Below are 7,639 nucleotides of genomic sequence, written 5' to 3'. Positions count from 1 at the left end.
GCTGTTATTTCGATAAGTTCGAAATAACGCCCTTAAGGCCAAGGGCCTTCGCCATCAAAGATATAGAGGTTCGACCTCGCTCGAACTCAAGACGGGCTGTTATTTCGATAAGTTCGAAATAACGCCCTTAAGGCCAAGGGCCTTCGCCATCAAAGATATAGAGGTTCGACCTCGCTCGAACTCAAGACGGGCTGTTATTTCGATAAGTTCGAAATAACGCCCTTAAGGCCAAGGGCCTTCGCCATCAAAGATATAGAGGTTCGACCTCGCTCGAACTCAAGACGGGCTGTTATTTCGATAAGTTCGAAATAACGCCCTTAAGGCCAAGGGCCTTCGCCATCAAAGATATAGAGGTTCGACCTCGCTCGAACTCAAGACGGGCTGTTATTTCGATAAGTTCGAAATAACGCCCTTAAGGCCAAGGGCCTTCGCCATCAAAGATATAGAGGTTCGACCTCGCTCGAACTCAAGACGGGCTGTTATTTCGATAAGTTCGAAATAACGCCCTTAAGGCCAAGGGCCTTCGCCATCAAAGATATAGAGGTTCGACCTCGCTCGAACTCAAGACGGGCTGTTATTTCGATAAGTTCGAAATAACGCCCTTAAGGCCAAGGGCCTTCGCCATCAAAGATATAGAGGTTCGACCTCGCTCGAACTCAAGACGGGCTGTTATTTCGATAAGTTCGAAATAACGCCCTTAAGGCCAAGGGCCTTCGCCATCAAAGATATAGAGGTTCGACCTCGCTCGAACTCAAGACGGGCTGTTATTTCGATAAGTTCGAAATAACGCCCTTAAGGCCAAGGGCCTTCGCCATCAAAGATATAGAGGTTCGACCTCGCTCGAACTCAAGACGGGCTGTTATTTCGATAAGTTCGAAATAACGCCCTTAAGGCCAAGGGCCTTCGCCATCAAAGATATAGAGGTTCGACCTCGCTCGAACTCAAGACGGGCTGTTATTTCGATAAGTTCGAAATAACGCCCTTAAGGCCAAGGGCCTTCGCCATCAAAGATATAGAGGTTCGACCTCGCTCGAACTCAAGACGGGCTGTTATTTCGATAAGTTCGAAATAACGCCCTTAAGGCCAAGGGCCTTCGCCATCAAAGATATAGAGGTTCGACCTCGCTCGAACTCAAGACGGGCTGTTATTTCGATAAGTTCGAAATAACGCCCTTAAGGCCAAGGGCCTTCGCCATCAAAGATATAGAGGTTCGACCTCGCTCGAACTCAAGACGGGCTGTTATTTCGATAAGTTCGAAATAACGCCCTTAAGGCCAAGGGCCTTCGCCATCAAAGATATAGAGGTTCGACCTCGCTCGAACTCAAGACGGGCTGTTATTTCGATAAGTTCGAAATAACGCCCTTAAGGCCAAGGGCCTTCGCCATCAAAGATATAGAGGTTCGACCTCGCTCGAACTCAAGACGGGCTGTTATTTCGATAAGTTCGAAATAACGCCCTTAAGGCCAAGGGCCTTCGCCATCAAAGATATAGAGGTTCGACCTCGCTCGAACTCAAGACGGGCTGTTATTTCGATAAGTTCGAAATAACGCACATAAGGCCAAGGGCCCTCGCCATCAAAGATATAGAGGTTCGACCTCGCTCGAACTCAAGACGGGCTGTTATTTCGCTAAGTTCGAAATAACGCCCTTAAGGCTAAGGGCCTTCGCCATTAAAGATATAGAGATTCGACCTCGCTCGAACTCAAGACGGGCTGTTATTTCGATAAGTTCGAAATAATGCCCTTAAGGCCAAGGGCCTTCGCCATCAAAGATATAGAGGTTCGACCTCGCTCGAACTCAAGACGGGCTGTTATTTCGATAAGTTCGAAATAACGCCCTTAAGGCCAAGGGCCTTCGCCATCAAAGATATAGAGGTTCGACCTCGCTCGAACTCAAGACGGGCTGTTATTTCGATAAGTTCGAAATAACGCCCTTAAGGCCAAGGGCCTTCGCCATCAAAGATATAGAGGTTCGACCTCGCTCGAACTCAAGACGGGCTGTTATTTCGATAAGTTCGAAATAACGCCCTTAAGGCCAAGGGCCTTCGCCATCAAAGATATAGAGGTTCGACCTCGCTCGAACTCAAGACGGGCTGTTATTTCGATAAGTTCGAAATAACGCCCTTAAGGCCAAGGGCCTTCGCCATCAAAGATATAGAGGTTCGACCTCGCTCGAACTCAAGACGGGCTGTTATTTCGATAAGTTCGAAATAACGCCCTTAAGGCCAAGGGCCTTCGCCATCAAAGATATAGAGGTTCGACCTCGCTCGAACTCAAGACGGGCTGTTATTTCGATAAGTTCGAAATAACGCCCTTAAGGCCAAGGGCCTTCGCCATCAAAGATATAGAGGTTCGACCTCGCTCGAACTCAAGACGGGCTGTTATTTCGATAAGTTCGAAATAACGCCCTTAAGGCCAAGGGCCTTCGCCATCAAAGATATAGAGGTTCGACCTCGCTCGAACTCAAGACGGGCTGTTATTTCGATAAGTTCGAAATAACGCCCTTAAGGCCAAGGGCCTTCGCCATCAAAGATATAGAGGTTCGACCTCGCTCGAACTCAAGACGGGCTGTTATTTCGATAAGTTCGAAATAACGCCCTTAAGGCCAAGGGCCTTCGCCATCAAAGATATAGAGGTTCGACCTCGCTCGAACTCAAGACGGGCTGTTATTTCGATAAGTTCGAAATAACGCCCTTAAGGCCAAGGGCCTTCGCCATCAAAGATATAGAGGTTCGACCTCGCTCGAACTCAAGACGGGCTGTTATTTCGATAAGTTCGAAATAACGCCCTTAAGGCCAAGGGCCTTCGCCATCAAAGATATAGAGGTTCGACCTCGCTCGAACTCAAGACGGGCTGTTATTTCGATAAGTTCGAAATAACGCCCTTAAGGCCAAGGGCCTTCGCCATCAAAGATATAGAGGTTCGACCTCGCTCGAACTCAAGACGGGCTGTTATTTCGATAAGTTCGAAATAACGCCCTTAAGGCCAAGGGCCTTCGCCATCAAAGATATAGAGGTTCGACCTCGCTCGAACTCAAGACGGGCTGTTATTTCGATAAGTTCGAAATAACGCCCTTAAGGCCAAGGGCCTTCGCCATCAAAGATATAGAGGTTCGACCTCGCTCGAACTCAAGACGGGCTGTTATTTCGATAAGTTCGAAATAACGCCCTTAAGGCCAAGGGCCTTCGCCATCAAAGATATAGAGGTTCGACCTCGCTCGAACTCAAGACGGGCTGTTATTTCGATAAGTTCGAAATAACGCCCTTAAGGCCAAGGGCCTTCGCCATCAAAGATATAGAGGTTCGACCTCGCTCGAACTCAAGACGGGCTGTTATTTCGATAAGTTCGAAATAACGCCCTTAAGGCCAAGGGCCTTCGCCATCAAAGATATAGAGGTTCGACCTCGCTCGAACTCAAGACGGGCTGTTATTTCGATAAGTTCGAAATAACGCCCTTAAGGCCAAGGGCCTTCGCCATCAAAGATATAGAGGTTCGACCTCGCTCGAACTCAAGACGGGCTGTTATTTCGATAAGTTCGAAATAACGCCCTTAAGGCCAAGGGCCTTCGCCATCAAAGATATAGAGGTTCGACCTCGCTCGAACTCAAGACGGGCTGTTATTTCGATAAGTTCGAAATAACGCCCTTAAGGCCAAGGGCCTTCGCCATCAAAGATATAGAGGTTCGACCTCGCTCGAACTCAAGACGGGCTGTTATTTCGATAAGTTCGAAATAACGCCCTTAAGGCCAAGGGCCTTCGCCATCAAAGATATAGAGGTTCGACCTCGCTCGAACTCAAGACGGGCTGTTATTTCGATAAGTTCGAAATAACGCCCTTAAGGCCAAGGGCCTTCGCCATCAAAGATATAGAGGTTCGACCTCGCTCGAACTCAAGACGGGCTGTTATTTCGATAAGTTCGAAATAACGCCCTTAAGGCCAAGGGCCTTCGCCATCAAAGATATAGAGGTTCGACCTCGCTCGAACTCAAGACGGGCTGTTATTTCGATAAGTTCGAAATAACGCCCTTAAGGCCAAGGGCCTTCGCCATCAAAGATATAGAGGTTCGACCTCGCTCGAACTCAAGACGGGCTGTTATTTCGATAAGTTCGAAATAACGCCCTTAAGGCCAAGGGCCTTCGCCATCAAAGATATAGAGGTTCGACCTCGCTCGAACTCAAGACGGGCTGTTATTTCGATAAGTTCGAAATAACGCCCTTAAGGCCAAGGGCCTTCGCCATCAAAGATATAGAGGTTCGACCTCGCTCGAACTCAAGACGGGCTGTTATTTCGATAAGTTCGAAATAACGCCCTTAAGGCCAAGGGCCTTCGCCATCAAAGATATAGAGGTTCGACCTCGCTCGAACTCAAGACGGGCTGTTATTTCGATAAGTTCGAAATAACGCCCTTAAGGCCAAGGGCCTTCGCCATCAAAGATAGAGAGGTTCGACCTCGCTCGACCTCAAGACGGGCTGTTATTTCGATAATTTCGAAATAATTCCCTTAAGGCCAAGGGCCTTCGCAATCAAAGATATAGAGGTTCGACCTCGCTCGAACTCAAGACGGGCGGTTATTTCGATAAGTTCGAAATAACGCCCTTAAGGCCAAGGGCCTTCTCCATCAAAGATATAGAGGTTCGACCTCGCTCGAACTCAAGACGGGCTGTTATTTCGATAAGTTCGAAATAACGCCCTTAAGGCCAAGGGCCTTCGCCATCAAAGATATAGAGGTTCGACCTCGCTCGAACTCAAGACGGGCTGTTATTTCGATAAGTTCGAAATAACGCCCTTAAGGCCAAGGGCCTTCGCCATCAAAGATATAGAGGTTCGACCTCGCTCGAACTCAAGACGGGCTGTTATTTCGATAAGTTCGAAATAACGCCCTTAAGGCCAAGGGCCTTCGCCATCAAAGATATAGAGGTTCGACCTCGCTCGAACTCAAGACGGGCTGTTATTTCGATAAGTTCGAAATAACGCCCTTAAGGCCAAGGGCCTTCGCCATCAAAGATATAGAGGTTCGACCTCGCTCGAACTCAAGACGGGCTGTTATTTCGATAAGTTCGAAATAACGCCCTTAAGGCCAAGGGCCTTCGCCATCAAAGATATAGAGGTTCGACCTCGCTCGAACTCAAGACGGGCTGTTATTTCGATAAGTTCGAAATAACGCCCTTAAGGCCAAGGGCCTTCGCCATCAAAGATATAGAGGTTCGACCTCGCTCGAACTCAAGACGGGCTGTTATTTCGATAAGTTCGAAATAACGCCCTTAAGGCCAAGGGCCTTCGCCATCAAAGATATAGAGGTTCGACCTCGCTCGAACTCAAGACGGGCTGTTATTTCGATAAGTTCGAAATAACGCCCTTAAGGCCAAGGGCCTTCGCCATCAAAGATATAGAGGTTCGACCTCGCTCGAACTCAAGACGGGCTGTTATTTCGATAAGTTCGAAATAACGCCCTTAAGGCCAAGGGCCTTCGCCATCAAAGATATAGAGGTTCGACCTCGCTCGAACTCAAGACGGGCTGTTATTTCGATAAGTTCGAAATAACGCCCTTAAGGCCAAGGGCCTTCGCCATCAAAGATATAGAGGTTCGACCTCGCTCGAACTCAAGACGGGCTGTTATTTCGATAAGTTCGAAATAACGCCCTTAAGGCCAAGGGCCTTCGCCATCAAAGATATAGAGGTTCGACCTCGCTCGAACTCAAGACGGGCTATTATTTCGATAAGTTCGAAATAACGCCCTTAAGGCCAAGAGCCTTCGCCATCAAAGATATAGAGGTTCGACCTCGCTCGAACTCAAGACGGGCTGTTATTTCGATAAGTTCGAAATAACGCCCTTAAGGCCAAGGGCCTTCGCCATCAAAGATATAGAGGTTCGACCTCGCTCGAACTCAAGACGGGCTGTTATTTCGATAAGTTCGAAATAACGCCCTTAAGGCCAAGGGCCTTCGCCATCAAAGATATAGAGGTTCGACCTCGCTCGAACTCAAGACGGGCTGTTATTTCGATAAGTTCGAAATAACGCCCTTAAGGCCAAGGGCCTTCGCCATCAAAGATATAGAGGTTCGACCTCGCTCGAACTCAAGACGGGCTGTTATTTCGATAAGTTCGAAATAACGCCCTTAAGGCCAAGGGCCTTCGCCATCAAAGATATAGAGGTTCGACCTCGCTCGAACTCAAGACGGGCTGTTATTTCAATAAGTTCGAAAGAACGCCCTTAAGGCCAAGGGCCTTCGCCACCACAGATATAGAGGTTCGACCTCGCTCGAACTCAAGACGGGCTGTTATTTCGATAAGTTCGAAATAACGCCCTTAAGGCCAAGGGCCTTCGCCATCAAAGATATAGAGGTTCGACCTCGCTCGAACTCAAGACGGGCTGTTATTTCGATAAGTTCGAAATAACGCCCTTAAGGCCAAGGGCCTTCGCCATCAAAGATATAGAGGTTCGACCTCGCTCGAACTCAAGACGGGCTGTTATTTCGATAAGTTCGAAATAACGCCCTTAAGGCCAAGGGCCTTCGCCATCAAAGATATAGAGGTTCGACCTCGCTCGAACTCAAGACGGGCTGTTATTTCGATAAGTTCGAAATAACGCCCTTAAGGCCAAGGGCCTTCGCCATCAAAGATATAGAGGTTCGACCTCGCTCGAACTCAAGACGGGCTGTTATTTCGATAAGTTCGAAATAACGCCCTTAAGGCCAAGGGCCTTCGCCATCAAAGATATAGAGGTTCGACCTCGCTCGAACTCAAGACGGGCTGTTATTTCGATAAGTTCGAAATAACGCCCTTAAGGCCAAGGGCCTTCGCCATCAAAGATATAGAGGTTCGACCTCGCTCGAACTCAAGACGGGCTGTTATTTCGATAAGTTCGAAATAACGCCCTTAAGGCCAAGGGCCTTCGCCATCAAAGATATAGAGGTTCGACCTCGCTCGAACTCAAGACGGGTTGTTATTTTGATAAGTTTGAAATAACGCCCTTATGGCCAAGGGCCTTCGCCATTAAAGATATAGAGGTTCGACCTCGCTCGACCTCAAGACGGGCTATTATTTTGATAAGTTCGAAATAATTCCCTTAAGGCCAAGGGCCTTCGCAATCAAAGATATAGAGGTTCGACCTCGCTCGGCTTCCCATTTGTCTTTGTTTCCAGCATGTGTCAATCCTGTATTGGGTTCCTCAAAGCCTTTGGGGTTACCATACCGGTGATATAGGAAATGTAGTGTACAACACCCTTCCGCCAAATGTGGGTCTTGAATATCCCGACTGATGTTCAACAAATCTAAAAACCTGTGAAGAGTTACCGGCCGTGGAGCCAAAGGGTATCTACCACGGAGGTTCCCATTTAGACCTGCGTATCCGGTGATCTCTTCTAATGTAGGTGTGAGCTCGAAATCTGAAAACCGAAACACATTACGGGTCGGGTCCCAAAATGGTATTAGTGCCTCAATGGCATCTGTTCTTGGCTTGATTTTTAACAAATCTACGAGACCGCCCAGGCTTTTGATCACAGTATCTCTGCTTCCTTTTCCCAAGTCATGCCACCACATATGGAGTTTCAAAGGGATCTCGCTCAGGACTGAGAAGGTTTCGATGTCACTTGAATTCATCCTGCATATTTATTTTAGGGGAGTTTAATGACTTATTTTGAAAA

Source organism: Nicotiana attenuata, unplaced genomic scaffold, assembly GCF_001879085.1.
Source record: "Nicotiana attenuata strain UT unplaced genomic scaffold, NIATTr2, whole genome shotgun sequence".
Lineage (NCBI taxonomy): Eukaryota > Viridiplantae > Streptophyta > Magnoliopsida > Solanales > Solanaceae > Nicotiana > Nicotiana attenuata.
This window is presented reverse-complemented; position numbering follows the sequence as displayed.